The sequence below is a fragment of the Lissotriton helveticus genome, chromosome 2_1, assembly GCF_964261635.1.
Source record: "Lissotriton helveticus chromosome 2_1, aLisHel1.1, whole genome shotgun sequence".
NCBI classification, from domain to species: Eukaryota; Metazoa; Chordata; class Amphibia; order Caudata; family Salamandridae; genus Lissotriton; species Lissotriton helveticus.
This window is the reverse complement of record NC_136059.1, coordinates 1,673,023,003-1,673,039,905: the sequence shown is the minus strand read 5'-3', so window position 1 is coordinate 1,673,039,905 and position 16,903 is coordinate 1,673,023,003.

The window sequence follows — 16,903 nt, the reverse complement described above, 5'->3', positions numbered from 1 at the left end:
AGACCGAAAACACGATGAGGGGGGATGTATCATATTTTAAAATTCTGACGGCTTGAACACAATGTTTTAGTCCCAAATTTCTACATAGTGGTACCAGCCAAGCTCTCCGGATTGCACTATAAGCAGGGCAAAAAAACAAAACATGGGCAATGTCTTCTTTACTATTATTGCAGACAGGGCAGATTCCCTCCTCTTGACCTGTCCATTTGCAGGTTAGTGTCCCAAGTGGCAGGCAACCATGCCTTAATTGTGTATATAGTTTTCTTGCAGGCGGAGGTTCTATTAGATCCAAAAATTCCTCCCTTCTGGGCACGAGTTTTACCTGCAAAAATTCCGAAGACAACCTGCCCATACTTGGCAAATGGTGCAGCAAACTTAGGTTGTAGTGCCTCAAAGAGGCCAGCAGCTCAGTTCTCCGCACCACTGGACAACTCTCCGCCGGGGTCTCCCAGATTTGGGGCATTCCTATTTAATAGGCAATAGTTTTGATGTGGAGCAACCAGGGTATTTTCTTACTCTTCAACGACCCCCAGACAGCAGCGAACTCCACTCTGTAGTCCGCCAGCTCAGGTACTGTCCAGAGCCTTCTCCAGTACAAGAGGGGTCGGGCCGCTAATAGTTCAGAGATGGGCTCCACACCTAGATCAAATCTCAGGGGTATGAGCGGGGTGCTTTGAGGTAGACCAATCAAATTCCTCAAAAAGGCCCGTTCAACCCTGAGAAGACTTGCTATGCTCGAATGTCCCCAAAGTTCTGCACCGTAGGTTACAGCAGGTCTAGCTTGAACACTATAGATTTCGAGCGCTGGGGAGACTGGCTTAAATTGCGTTGTCCGCTGAAACTTACCTATGCCCCCTAGTATCTGTGAGAGCTTTAGGGTGGATTTGGCTACCTGGGGGCCCCAACCAAAGTCCTCAGTCAAAGTGACCCTCAGGTATACAAAGGTTCTCACCCTTTCGAGCGGGGTGCCGTTTAATGTAGGGCTAGGGCGAGTGCGCTTCGGGGGACCAAAGATCATACATTTCGTTTTCTCTAAATTAATCTCGAGTCCCCGCGAGGCGCAGAATGAAATAAAACTGTTCAGAACCCGCTGGATGCCTGTTGATGTTCGCGACAACAGTAGGGTGTCGTCTGCGAACATCAAAGCAGGCACCCGACCTGACGCCAACCAAGGGGCATCGCTATCCCTAACTCTATCTAGTTCCCCCACCAGGCCATTTATATAAAGACTAAAGAGTGTAGGGGCCAGGGCGCAGCCCTGGCGTATACCTCTGGTTACAGGGAAACATGCAGATAGTTCCCCGTTCTTCCCGCACCTCACCCGGGCATAGTTCCCTTCATGAAACCACTTCAAGACCTCCAATAGGTAGGGGGGGAGGCCAAGGTCTTTTAAGACCCTCCATAAACTCTCCCTCGGCACAAGGTCGAAAGCGGCCCGCAGGTCAACGAAGACCAGGTAGAGGCTGCCACCCTCGACACTTACGGTCTTCCAGAAAAGGACCTGCAGCCTAAAGAGTTGGTCCGTGGTCGAGATCCCTGATCTAAAGCCGGCCTGGAGGGTAGTCATTACTTCATACTCCTCTGGCCATCCCAATATTCTATCCAGGAGTATCCGGCCCATCAGTTTCTGGGTAGTATCCAGGAGACTGATTGGTCTATAATTTGCCGGATCCAAAGGGCTCCCCTTCTTAAAAATGGGGACGATCTCGGCCCCCGCCCAGGTGTCAGGTATTTTTGCCCCCAGTAGGACTGCATTAAACAATACAGTTAGGTACGGGGCCCAGATCTTTGGCTGAGAACGGAAAAGGTCACCCGGTACCCTATCGAGGCCTGGCGCTTTGTTAGGGAGTTGTCTAATAATTGCAGTCTCCACCTCCTTAGCTGAGATACTCTCACCATTTCTCGGGGCCATCCTCGCCTCGGTGTCCCTATGGTCTATCCCGTGTCCCATTCCTGAGGCCCCCCCAGTCGACACTCGTGGGGGGGTCTTGGGCAGCAGAAATCCAGGAGGGACCATCTAACTCTAATGTCCCAGACCTATCTAAATAGTCACTGTAGCCAGTCACAGGGCTAGTGTAGAGTGCAGAGAAATGCGCCTCCCACACTGAGGGGGGGATATTTGGTAGAGGGATCCCCCCACCATTAGCATCGGAATTTACTAATGCCCAGAATAGTTTGGCATCTTTAGTCACAAGGGCACCTCTGAGTTCTTCCCACCTCTCTTCTTCCCACTCTCTTTTGCCCCTGATCAGCTCCTTTTTGTAGAACAGTCTGGCTGCCCTAATATTCGCTCTGTCTTTGCCTTCATTGCCGCAAGGAGCTCCTTTTTTTAGTTCCTGCATGCATCATTGAACCAGGGGTGTGTTTTTGGGACATGCTTCTTAATTCTACTAATGAGGTAAAACACATCCCCTAGTACCTCAACTAGCTGTTTGTGCGTATCTAGTGCCTGATGCCAACCAGGCGAGTCACCCATCTGCTCTATTAAGGGAATAGCGAGTTGGTAGATTTTGGCAAGCTTCGAGATTGAATCTACAAGATGGGGCCACTTAACCCTCCTTCTGTTGTTGGTCAGCGTGAGAGGAAGTGTCATCGTGGCCGGTATGCGATCAGAGGTGGTCAATCCAAATGACCCTGGTTTAAGTTACTACCAGGGCATTGTGTTCGCTGTCCTGTCTTTGAATAACCCTAAATTCTTTTAGCTTGTCCCAATTTTTAGCATCCACCATTAAATAGTCAATGATGGTTGTTTTGTTTGCCCGATTAAAAGTTGCCAATGCTGGGCGGTCAGGGTCCAATCTCCCATTGCACGCCCGCAGGGATGTTGCAAGGGAGAAACATTTTATTTGGAGCACAAGTGGTGTCCATGCCCTGACAGGGGCAATATTCGGGTCCGGGATATGCCATAATGCATCTACTTCGTCTTGGTCACCCAGTTCAAGACTACCCAGAGGTTCAAATTGGCAGTTAAAATCCCCTCCGAGGATTATTGAGATAGAGGGGTCTAGCCCTTGAATGAAAGAATTCAGTGCTGTAAATGTAGCTGATTCCTGGCCGTTCCTAGATGGCCTCGAGTAGGTGTTTATTATTGCTACTAGGGGTTGGCTTGGGGGTTCTATTAAGATACATTGGATATCCGGGGAGCTTGTTTGGAGTTTAGTTGCTTGGATTCCCAGGTGAGTTCCTATCCAAATTGATAGCCCGCCCGACGGGCGACCTCTGCCTGTAGATACTGCCAAGATGTCAAACGTTGCAAAGGTCGCACTCGAGCTCTCTTCTAATGCCCAGGTCTCTTGCATCAGGCAGATGTCATATGCTGCCATAAAGGTGGCCCACTTGGGAGTAAGCAGCTTGTTTTTCAGCCTGGCTATATTCCAGGAGACCAACTTTAGACATCCTTCTTCTGAGCTATCTGATCCTTCAACTTCCCTAATCCCCCTATTGCTAATCCTTTCCCTTACTGTGTTGACAGCTTTTGGAGCCTCCCTCAGCATTTGTGGAAGAATATTTTCCTCTGTTGCCCCTGAACCTCTGTGTATTATATTTGTGGCTTCTAAGGGTGACATTCCTCCTTGACTAAGTCAGTCTACATCTTCCAAAGCACTGAACCTATTCCAGTGTGACTGTATCGGGAGTAGTGAACTGTAGGAAGACATGCCCTCCCTAAAACCCCCCCATTTAAAGTTCTATGTGATGAGGGAAAACCCCCCCTGTTATTGTGTGTAAATCTTGGGCGACAGGGTTCCAGGCTAGGAGTGGGGTAAAAGTACGAGAGGTGCAGAGGACATATTTGCGTATCTGAACTATAGTGCGGGGCATTGCAAATATACCCGACAGCAGAGACATCCCTAAAATTCAGAATTATCACGTCACCTGCTACTGTCTTTGGGCTCCTCCCAATCCAGCCCACTCTTCTGGCTGACAAGATGTCCCCTGAGACATTCCCCGGGAGGGGTCTATTTACACTAAGCCACTGGATGCACTTGTTTTTCAACTCAGTCTCCCTTTCTCTTTTCCCCTCAGTTAATGGAGGAACTCCTACAAGTGCCACTACATAGGACTGGGCTTCGGGGGGTAAGTTAATTGTTGGTGGCTGCCGAGAAAAGGTTCTTGATGTTTGGCTTTGTTTCGGTGGTGGAGTAGTGCTACTGATCCCCTTATCGCCCTCTCTAGTTTTTGGCGTCTCTTTCGCTATGGCATTTGCCGAGTTTCCTGCTGTTTGGCAGACCTGCTTCTGAGCGCTAGTCCTTGGCAGGTGTTGTGGTGGATCATGCGTGGACTTTTGGGGAATTGGTGGAGCCACACCATTGATGGTCTGTACTAGGGGTTTTTTATTTTCCACTACTCTAGTTCTTGGAACACTTTGAGATGGGGTATCAATGACATGAGGTACAGAGTTTCTCACTTGTTAGGCTGGCTCGATTATCCCTCCCCCCTTTGTATTTGTGGCAGCAATGAGTTTATCAAGTTTTGAGACCAGAGGCTTAAGTTGGGCAACAATAGTCCGCTCCAAGGATGATTGTAAATCGGCAACCATGTTTGTGACCCAGCATGGTATTCCTAGCGATGGGCCAATTTTACTGGTAGTCGGTGTCACCAGGTCATGGTTTGCCAATTTATTATTACCCAGTTTGTTTAAGATATTTCCTTTCTTTTTCCTCATGCATGGTTTATGTACTGCTGTCCTTTTCTCCGGGGAAGGGGGCGACAGGGTAATTGGATGCTCCTGCACGTCTATAGAAGTCTCAGCGGGCATCTGGCTGCAGGGCAAGCCTACATATGATGGCTCCAAAAATGAGCTAGTGTCCAAGACATCAATTGTGGTAGCTGAGCTGTCTCTTCCCGGGTTTTGCATGCCTAGTGTAGGGGTTATCGATAGCCTCCTCTCTGTGTTCTCGATAGCATTAACCACAACACCAATGGTCTGTTGAAGCATTTTATCGATAGCCGTTAAAGTTGGTAGAGGTTGCGGTTCAACTGCCAACAGCTTGGTGTGTGATCGTGTCGCGGGGGCTATAGTTTTATTTACCCGTTTGGTCATTTTGGAAGTGGGACGTTTCAAAGTCGGTAAATGCTAGAATATATATAATGATCAAACGTCCCACCTCAGGGTCTCCCGCTACGTTGCTAGGGCACTATATACAACAAAAAGCTTTAGTCCAAATGGAAACAGTACCTTTGTGAACTTCAGTGGGAAATGAAAGCGGGGGTGGCCCGTCCCATCCTCTTCCATCCCCTGACGGCCACAGACGGCCCGCCCTCTGCCCGGGCTCAGCCTGGCGCCGCCCGCGCGCGTCCCGTGGGACGGGAGGCGTTCCGCTCTTTGTTGGCGCCTCCGGGCGCTGTGCCTGACGTCCCAGGTGCGCCTCTGCCACTGGGGCACCTGGGAGTTGTGGTCTTCGCTGGCCGTTTCCCTCACGGCGTTCTGGAGCGGAAAAGGGAGCTGGCTGCTGGTCAAGCCGTTCCCGTCACGGTGGTGAGTGTGGTGCTTTGCCTCCACAGAGCGCTCGGCGCTCTGCTCTTGGTTGGCGCCTCCGGGCGCTGTGTCTGACGTCCCAGGTGCGCCTCTGCCACTGGGGCACCTGGGAGTTGTGGTCTTCGCTGGCCGTTTCCCTCACGGCGTTCTGGAGCGGAAAAGGGAGCTGGCTGCTGGTCAAGCCGTTCCCGTCACGGCGGTGAGTGTAGTGCTTTGCCCCCACAGAGCGCTCGGCGCTCCGCTCTTTGTTGGCACCTCCGGGCGCTGTGTCTGACGTCCCAGGTGCGCCTCTGCCACTGGGGCACCTGGGAGTTGTGGTCTTCGCTGGCTGTTTCCCACACAGCGTTCTGGAGCGGAAAAGGGAGCTGGCTGCTGGTCAAGCCGTTCCCGTCACGGCGGTGAGTGTAGTGCCAACTGGTGGCCCACAGAGGCGGGAGTCTGTCCTACCCAGGTTACCAAGGTCAAAAACCTGGGAGTGATCCTTGATGAACAGCTCAATCTATCGGCCAATGTTAATCAACTAACTTCTCCCTGCTTTTTCCTCTTAAAAACCTTGAGGAAAGTCTTCCTGTTCATTACATATGAACTCCAAAAGACAGTTGTAGTTGCTCTCTTCTTATCCAAATTTGATTACTGCATCACACTCTTTATGGGAATTGATAAGGCACAGGAGAGGAAGTTACAATCATTACAAAATGCCGCTGCTAGATTGCTCATGAACATCCAGAAGGGTCGCCCAATTTCAGAGGTCATTAGAGTACTACATTGGCTCCCTGTTCATCACAGAGCCAATTTTAAGTCTCTGTTTAGTACATAACACCCTCTATGGAGGAATGTCTGGGGAAGTATGGAAACTTTTCACTAGGTATTCTCCAGCAAGAACTCTTAGATCCGCTACTGAGGGCTTGGTCTGTGTTCCTAAAACACGCAAGGCCAGATGGGGGGGGCGCACACTGTCTTTCATGCGGCAAAACTCTGGAATCAGATGCCTCCCACCCTAAGCCTTCAACAAAACCAGATGAGGTTTCGGAAAAAATTAAAAACCTGGCTGTTTGCTAAAACCTAAACACCGAGAGTCAGGTCGCTCCTGTCATCTATGTATCACAGTAAGTGCCAAGACGCCTCGGCATTCACTGCACTCTATAAATAACAATTCAAATCAAAACAAATCAAATCAAACCCAATGACTAGCAGAAGCATTTTTTTCACCAGTTATTGGGGACTGAACTTGTGTCCCCAGACTCCAACTTGGTAATAGGGGGTGGTTTTAATCTGGTTCTGGATGCCTACCTGGATAGGTCCCCTCCACGTTCAGGGCATACAGGGATGTTTTATCTACAAGGGGTGAAATGGCTTGCCAAAGTGGGGCTGGCTGATGTTTGGCAGACATTAAACCCAACCTCACAGTCTTACTCCTCCTTTTCAGCTGCTCATCAATCTCATGCTAGAATTGATTACTTCTTGGTCTCTGCCCCACTGTGCCCGAGAGTAGCCCAGGCCACAATTGAGGTGGCATCCTTATCAGACCACGCCCTGGTTCACTTGGATTTATATCTCCCGACAGTACACCGAAATCACAAAACATGGCGGCTCAACCCTAAAATTGTATCATATGACGCCACAGTAAAGGAAGTGGAGAAGGCCATAGCATATTACTTATCCATCAATGACACGCCAACCACGTCGATATCAATGCTCTGGGAGGCTCTCAAGGCAGTTGTTAGAGGCACGTACATAACAATAGAGGCCAAGCTTAATGAAGAATGAGCATTGAAGCGCGCTGAGTTAGAAGCTAGTGTGAAGGAACTGGAGGAAGTCCATCGGTGTGTAGGTTCACGTAAAAATAGACGACAAATAAATATAGTGCAGAAACAGCTTAGAGCGTTACGCATGGATGCAGCGGTGTATGCTTTATTGCGAACGCGACAGAAGTACTATGCGGGGGAAATAAGGCGGGGAAGCTGCTGGCACATAGGCTAAGAGCACCGGTACATTCCAGATAGGTACAGGGCATTATAGATGGTGATGGACACCACCTTGCGAGATATGAAGACATAGCCGTGTATTTCGGACGCTTTCATGCTCAACTATATAAGGCAGAAGGGACACCCCCTGACATCTGCACATCATATATCGCGCAGGCCCCCATAACTAAGCTGGTGGCCGTCCATGCTGGGTCCCTGGAGGAATACATAAATGAAAGGGAGGTGTTGGACGCAATAGGGCGACTTCAACTAGAAAAAGAGCAAGGGCAAGATGGGTTCATAGCGGCTTTTTACAAACAATATGCCACGCTTTTGTCCCCAATTCTTTCTTGACTGTATAATTTTTTCAGTAAGTCTGGGGAACTTACAGAATAAATGCGCATGGCGATAATCACTGAACTCCCAAAGCCAGGGAAAGATCCCCAACAATGCTCGTCATACCGCCCCACATCCCTTCAAAATGTGGATGCAAAAATCTTTACAGGTATTCTAGCAAGCAGACTGGGCTGATAGATCCTGATCAATCTGGCTTCATACTGGGCCACACTTGTGGCGACTATACTAACAGCTTTTCTACTTATTGGACAAGACATGACGTTCCCAAGACCCGGCCTTGGTCTTCTCAATAGACGCCAAAAAGGCCTTTGACCGCGTGCATTGGCCATTCTTGCACGCGATACTGAAGACTGTGGGCTTTGGGCCTAGATTCCGGTGTTGGGTTGTGGCTGGTTATGCGGGCCCAAAAGCATGGGTCAGGGTGAACAACACACAGTCCTCGATCGTTCCAGTTTCGAGAGGGACCGCCAAGGCTGCCCACTTTCACCACTATTATTTGCGCTCTATATGGATGCGCTAGCGGAGCGCATCTGACAACATTCACAAATAGAGGGAGTATGGATGGGAGGCCAATCTCACAACATAGCGCTGTATGTCAACGATATACTATTAACCATTAACAACCTGCGTCAATAATTGCCTCCTCTTATTGAGGAATTGGCAAAGTTCCGTGAAGCCTCGGGTTTCAAAGTGAACGCAGCTTAAACCCAAGCCTTGAATATCACTATCCCACATGAAGAACAAACTTGCTTTGCATCGCAGTTCCCCTTTCAATGGGCGCAGCAGGGTATCCAGTATTTGGGTATTTAAATATTAACCACAATAGAAAGCTTGGTCACACATAATTATACAGACCTTTTGCATACAGTGAGATCCCTCATAAAATCTTGGCATGGTGATCCCCTTTCATGGGTGGCTCACATAGCAGCAGTCAAAATGACTCTGCTGCTGAAAATTCTCTACCTGATGCAGGTGATGCCGTTGCTACCCCCTGCATCCATCTTGAAAATATTACAGGCTACCATAGAAACCTTCATTTGGGCGAGTAATGGGCCCGGATTGCAAGAGAGCGAGCCTATTTGTCGCTTGCCAAGGCTGGACTGGATATACCAAATCTGGCCAAATATTACCAAGCATCTCAGCTATGCTACATGGTCGAATGGCAATGCCCACTGACCGAGAAACACTGGTGCTTCTTGGATCAGGCGGTGGCAGGGATCCACATTTGGAAGATCCCGTGGTTCCAACATAAGCATCGCCCGCAGGGTGTCTATATATCGCTAGTGGTCAGAGCCACTGTGGGGTTTAAGGACAAGGTGTATTCTTAACAGTTATCCACTCAGATTTCTCCACTCACACCAATCATAGGGAACCCGGATTTCCCTCAGGCCATGCAAGAGAAAACGTTTGCATGCTGGCAGGAGGGCCAGTGCAAAAGGATTGGAGACCTATTTGATATTTGTGGCCTGTTGGACTTTGGACTTCCAGACTCGGAGTACTGGCGTTACCTGGCGGTCCGACACTGGGTGTCTCTTCCTACAATCTAGCCACATGCCAGCAGACGACTAACACTGTTCGGACGCTGGCTTCTCTCCAGAAAGGATAATTCCCGCATTTTATCGGATATACATTCCTTTTTAAACACACAGATCTCACCCTCACAGACTCCAGGTAGGAAGAGATGGGAGCGTGAGTGCGAACATAGCTTCTACAGATAAAGAATGGTCAGATATTTTGCGCCAGGCACGTATCTCAGCCACTAGCGCTGCTGGCAAAGAAACACTGTTAAAGTTAGTGCACTACTGGTCTTATACTCCGGCCTGCCTGGCTCAATGGCAGAAGGGAAGACACATGTTGGAGGCATTGTGCCGAATCAGGCACGCTCACCCACTTGCTATGGCAGTGCTCCAAACTCCATAGGTATTGGAAGGAAGTCTTGGCTGACATTGACCTGATGCTCAATACTGAAATACCACGCTTTCCTAGATATGTGCTGTTAGAGTTACCCAATGTCCTAACGTATCCCTTACACTCTGAAAAGGGTAAGACTATTACATTAGCAATTTGTGCAGCAAAGCAAGTCCTGCTATCAAAATGGGGCACCAATGTAGTTCCAAGGCATAGAGATTGGATACACAAGCTTTGGGACCTATTGGGGATGGAGAAATTGACAGCTGTAATTAGTCATTCCCTACCCAAGTTTGAGAACAGGTGGGGTACGTGCATTAAACACCTTTCGGGAGAATTCCAACAACTCACATGCCCAATATATCTGTGTATACTACAGATTATACCCTCTACCCCCACTTTAGACCCACGGCAATGAAGGATTGAAGATCACGACGACTGTGACAAGAGCACATTTTGTTTACTTTACTTATTGTTTCTTGCTGTTATTGATTATGCTTTCCTACCTTCGCCCATATTGATTATGCTTTCCTTCCCTCCCCATTCCTTTCTCCCACCCTCCTCCCCTCAAGTAAAAATCTACTCGAGCAGCAGAAAACTACAGCTCGCACTGTGCAAGATGCCGTTTTCAATGATTGCACAGTGCCGGATGCTTGTCCGCACTGTGCAATCATTGAAAACGGCATCTTGCACAGTGCGAACAGGGTACTACGCAGTTTGCGTAGTGCTACATGTAGCTCGCGTAGTGCGAAGTGCACTTCGCGTAGCTCCGTGTAGTGCTACTTTGCGAACTTCGCCCAGCCCTAATTTTAATGTGTCTCTATAGTTAGAAAATACTGATTAGAATTAACTTTATAATCTTCCCTGTGGTTTCTGCTAGGAATCTCAAAGTCATTTTCAATCAAGAGCTTTCATGTACGAAAGAGATTGGCCAGTATCTACGATTAGTTTCAATGATTCAAGAATTTTCTGGAATATAGTGCATTAACTTTCTTTATCCACTTGGAAAACTAGTAATGCACTATTTGATCACCTCACACTTAGACTATGGTAATTCCAACTATTTGGGTATAGCTGACTATCTTCATCCCATACAGAACTCTGCAGCATGGTTTATTTTCAATCTGCCTGTTGTGACCTCCATCTACTTTCACTGGCTGTCCATTAAAAAGTGATCCAATTTCAAGGCTCTCTGTCTTGTCCTTAGAGCTGTCAAAAATGCTGGTCATAGTATCGTAGGAACTAATTCACACACTCTTTGTTTACTCTCTGAAAAAGTTGTTATGGTTCCCACCATTAACAAGGATCTCTTGGATGGATGATCCTTCTCGTTTTGGCTTTTAAGCTTTGGGACGCTCCTCTAATATCTCTTATATAGATCCCTTATTTGGCAGCATTCAGGAAAAAGCGTTTTCAGTACTCAGTCTTTCTTCACTTGTGGTCTAGCTGGGTCTCCTATCACCTTTTCCTTTTCCGTTCCCACCAGCACCAGGACAGCCTTTGAGGTATTTTTCGTGCCTTGTGGCATTGGCTAAAGGTGCCTCATTCACACAATAAAATATTTTTTTAATAATACCACATCGAGTTGACAAACATAATGAGACCTTTAGGAAGATCTTGATGTGTCTTTTTGTTTAGCTCAAGAAAGCCACATATCATCAAAGATCACTCTCAGCTCAGTCTCTATTGCTCATATTTACAAGACTGTTACAGAAGTGGTGGTCCTGTGCCCTTTAGCTTCCAACCTCAAACATTGGCAAAATATGGGTTCAGTGGTTTTCTTAGTTACAAAATCATTTGAATGACCTTCCTTGATACCTCTGAATAGGGCTTGAGAATGTCTATACATCAGAAACTACTGCTTCAGTCCCGTCTTGTCCCAGTTTCTGGATACTCAGCACTTTCGTTTTGAGACTCTGTGGTTATGCCACTTCTTGAACTCAACTTTCAGACAAAAAAAAATCAATGCCTTGCTCGACTCTGGCAATAGTTGTTTTGCAGCCCCAAAGTTCATTTGTTTTTTTTTTGGTTTACCATTCTGTTGCTATGATTTTTACATTGTGGGCATTCTAGCCCCAGGCATAATCCACCTCCTTTCCCAGCCGGGCTTGGGACAGACCATGGCAGAGTTCAAACATGGCCTTGGTGACAAGAAAGGGAATGGTGAAAGGCTTGCAGATCTCTGCACCCTGAACAGTCTGTTGATAGGCAGCAGAGTGTTTCCACACAAAATAATGCATAAAGCAATGCGGATGGCACCAGACTATTCAACATAGAAGCACATTGACCATGTCTGCGTTACCTAAAAATTCCAGAGGTCCCTACAGGATGTGAGATTGATGAGAGGAGCGGATGTAGCATTAGACCATCACATTGTTATGGCCAGACTGAAGCTCAAACTGAATGAAACTGATGCCAGCAATATAACACCACCCTCCTCAAAGATACACTAAAAACGAGTGAATTCTCAGTCACCCTCAGCAACAAGTTTTAAGTCCTGTTAGAACTAGAGGTCGTCAGAAACTCAGAAAAAAGTCAGTTGGAGTAGGGCAAAGAAACAGTGACATCAACCTGCCAGGAGGAACTGGGTCCCAAGAAACACCAGCATAAAGAATGAATCTTTAACTGAGACTCTCTGCTGAATCCCAGAGAGAAAGGAGAAGAAAGCAGCAGTCAACACCAGCCGAACTAGAGCAAAAAAAGTTCACCAAAACCAACAAGGAAGCAAAGAGAAGCTTATGAGCGGACAAGTGAAGATTTATCAATGTCTTGCCACAGAAGTCCAGGAAGCAGCAACCTATGGAAAGTTGAAATAACTCTACGATATAATGAGGAAACTCCGGCAGATGCAGCAAGCCAGAAACACCTGTATAGACAAAGCTGGGAAGACAATCATGAGTAACGTAGGTCAACACAGAGATGGGTGGATCACTTTGAAGAACTGCTGAATCAGCCCATTCTTCAGTCTCCACCAGACATACAACTAGCTAGACTTCCCAATCAACTGCAGCAGGCTAACCAAGGAGTCAATTCAGCAAGACATCAAGCATTTCAGAAATGGGAATTCAACAGGACCTGACAACATTCCTGCAAAGCAAAACCAAAGGGGATGATGGACGGAGTGTTGAACATTGCAAGCACTCACCCCCAATCAACTGATCTTGGTTTAATCCATCATCATTCTTTAGCTCACTCCGCCACCCCAGTTCAGACATGTCCATATGCAAATCATTCTGACCCTGTGCCTCATGGGAACAGTCCAGCCCGAACTGCGAAGCCATGTCTTCCCTGGACCTGAAACAAGCACCCTGGGCCGGTTCCTGGCTAATCAGCTGTCATCAGCCAGGCTCGCCTGAATCCAATGGCAAAGTTAGCAAGGGACCCACGTTTGGGCATACCCTGCCAACTTAGGGCGAACAAAGCAAAACCAAAGGGGATGATGGACGGAGTGTTGAACATTGCAAGCATTTACCCCCAGTCAACTGATCTGGGTTTAATCCATCATCATTCTTTAGCTCACTCCGCCACCCCAGTTCAGACATGGTCCTATGCCAATCAGTCTGACCCTGTGCCTCATGGGAACAGTCCAGCCCGAGCTGCCAAGCCATGTCTTCCCTGTACCAGAAATAAACATCCTGTGACCGGTTTCTGGCTAATCAGCCGTCATCAGCCAGGCTAGCTTGAATCCAGTGGCAAAGTGAGCAAGGGACCCACGTTTGGCCATACCCTGCCAACTTAGGGCGAACAAAGCAAAACTAAAGGGGATGATGGACGGAGTGTTGAACATTGCAAGCATTCACCCCCATTCAACTGATCTGGGTTTAATCCATCATCATTCTTTAGCTCACTCCGCCACCCCATTTCAGACATGGTCCTATGCCAATCAGTCTGACCCTGTGCCTCATGGGAACAGTCCAGCCCGAACTGCCAAGCCATGTCTTCCCTGTACCAGAAATAAACATCCTGTGACCGGTTTCTGGCTAATCAGCCGTCATCAGCCAGGCTAGCTTGAATCCAGTGGCAAAGTGAGCAAGGGACCCACGTTTGTCCATACCCTGCCAACTTAGGGCGAACAAAGCAAAACCAAAGGGGAAGATGGACGGAGTGTTGAACATTGCAAGCATTCACCCCCAGTCAATTGATCTGGGCTTAATGCATCATCATTCTTTCGCTCACTCCGCCACCCCAGCTCAGACATGGCCATATGCAAATCAGTCTGACCCTGTACTGAAATATAAGTCTCATTATATCCTACGGTATTTATATTTTGGTGGACAGGATATCCATCGCAGATGCGATGGAGTAATCCATATGCCTAGATCTAAATCAGACCTTAGTCTCTGAAATGGAAGTCGAAAATCTCCAGCGAGACAATGCAGAGGGCTGTAGCCAAAAACAATTATACGAGGTTGGATACCCCTTTGGTGAAGGACTGCTCAAAAGGAGTTACTGATGCTGAAAAAGAACATAGGGGTAGAAGTTTCAAAGTCAATCTGACCAGTGATGCATCGGAGGTAAATAGGCGAACAGATTGGTCCCAGTCTCATCCTGGATCTTAGAGCAGTTTTTAGCTAAAAATGTTCTAAGTTCTCACTTTTGGATTTTGGCTATCTGGGTACCTTTAGCACGACTTCCAAAGGTCCAGAATTTTAGGGAGCACCAATTGGAGGGTCAATACTCATAATTGTTTCAATTATAGATGGAAGGAAGTATTTTATTCCCCTGTAGTCTAAACAGGAGGCTAGCAAACTCGCCCTTGTAACTCACTCTAGCTGCCCTGAGACATTAGAAGAACCAGTCCTTGTACCCAGGCAGATGGCAGCAAACCAGCAGCACAGCAGTCCTTTCCTGGCAAAGTATCCACTGGTCTAAAAGTATACTGATGAGTTGGTATCTGGAGTCCTATATTTGTGGGGAAGCTTCAAGACAGATGCTTTGAAGTGCATGGAATGTGCTGCCTCCCCTGCCCTGAATCCAAGCTGGATACAGTGACAATGAGGGGTCTTTAGGTCCTTTGTGTGAAGGCAGAGGATAGGTCAATCAGTTGCAAGTGGGGCTGTGCTCAGCTCTACCCCTCCATCCTACTGGCACATGGCCCATTCAGGCACACCTAATCCTTCTATCGTGTGACTGTCTGGGAGTAATTCATAAAGTCTGTCAGTTACACCCAGTGGGCAGCAAAATGGCAACTTTCTAAATGTGGCATCATGAACCGCGGGTTTTTAAAAACTTCAGCGCACAGCGGGAAAATGCGTTGCACGCATAGTGTTAATTACACAGCACCCTGCCCCATAGGCTACCTATGGCCTACATTAAGGTATCATATATATAAAAAAAGGAGAGTTTAAGGCAAGGGGTTTTTAATGTCAAGTCGACAGGGCAGTTAACCACTGCTTTCAGTCTGCAATGACAGGCCTGAGGCATGCTTTAGGGTACTACTAAAGTACGTGGCACAATAAGTGCTACAGATCTGGGGAGCATTTAACTTACACGACCTGGGTAAATTGTATACTATTCTATAAGGTACTTACAAGTAAATTAAGAATGCCATTTGGTTATAAGCCAATGCAGAAATGTTTTAGGGGCGTGAGCACATACACTTTAGCACTGGTTAGCAGTGGTACTGTCCAACAAAAATAAGTGCAGCAAAAAGGTGAGGCAAACAATTTGGGGGAAGAAGGCTGACAGGTCTAACACCACTTTTATGAGGAAGACAGATCTCAAGTCACAGTTCTGACAATGCCACTTTTTGAAAGTTGCCATTTTTGTGTCCTAACCATTTGTGCCTTCAGTGTCCTGGGCTGTTGGGGTTGGGTTTTCCTCCTATACATTAACACAAAGGGGGCTAAGGTATGGACAGATTGGACAATCCAAGTAGGATGACTGGGAGGGGCTGTAACCATCCTCACTTACATTTCAAAGGCCTCTGTCTCCTGCACACACTAAGGAATCTGACACCAAGCCTACCTGCCTTTTGTTATCACTAGACAATTTGGAACCTTAAAAGGGGAAGAGGAGAACTCTCCAGAACCAGAGGTGGGGGTAAGACAGGGTGCCTTCACTCAAAGGCTAGCAATATGTATAACTATTGGACCTTCAGAGCCACTTTCAGAACGCTCCTAAAAATGTGGACATTATAGAAGAGGGACTGCCCTGCTGCCAGAGGATTGCCTTGCTGCTTGAGGACTGCCTGGTTGTCTGAGAAGAAACATTTAACATGCTTACCTTCATTCTGAGTGAACGTAACGGTCAGTTAGCTGACCTCCTGTTTAAGCTACAGGGACATAACAAGCTCAAGAGGCCTCCCAGAAATAGCTCAGCTGACCTGCTTGAACTAGACCTGCCTGGACTGGCAACTGGATCTGCTTGAGCTCTGCTGGCCTATGCTGCCCTCTGCTGGAGTGGGTCCTGACCCCCAAATGATGAGCCTCAGATACTGGACTCTTGGCTGTCATCAGTCTGAGCTCCTCCCAAGGTGAAACACTGAATTTGTCTCTTTGCGATTGCGGACATGCCCATTCAATCTGAGACTCTGCAACCCGTGACAACTACAAAACGCGAAACTCCGGTGAAGTCCTGCTCTTCGCACTATAGCGAGCGCCAGTGACAATTGGCAACACAAGATATGCACCTTGCGCTACAGTAATGACAGTCCGTAATCACACCAACTTGTAGCTCCAGCAATGATGGTTCGCGAAGCCCAACCAGCTCTTGGTGCTACACCGACGATAGCCCACATTGCCAAGCTTGTTCTGCCATGCTACTAAGATGACAATCCACAACGCTCTGCCTGCTACTCCTGGCCTCCTCCACCGCGAATAAAAGTCTTCGCACTGGATTTTAAGAAGGTACATTTCAGCAGGACTAAACTGGTCCCTGTATCTGATGCAAGCTCCATCAGGGTTTGTCTGAACTTGTAAATTTCCCAGAGCATAGCACGACCAGATGATCGTGAGTGACGCTTTGTGCTTTAAGTTGTTATATTTACCTAAAAAAATGCTGCAATATCTTGAATTCTACTCATTGAATTTTTGTTCTCCTGGTATCTTTTTATTTATTCAAATTGACACTATTTGTCTAAATTAGTTTGGGATTTTTCTTGTGTTTCACTTTATTACTGTTTGTGTGCTGCATAAATAATCCACATATAGCCTCTAAATTAAACCTGACTGCATTGTGCCAAGCTACAAGAGGGTTA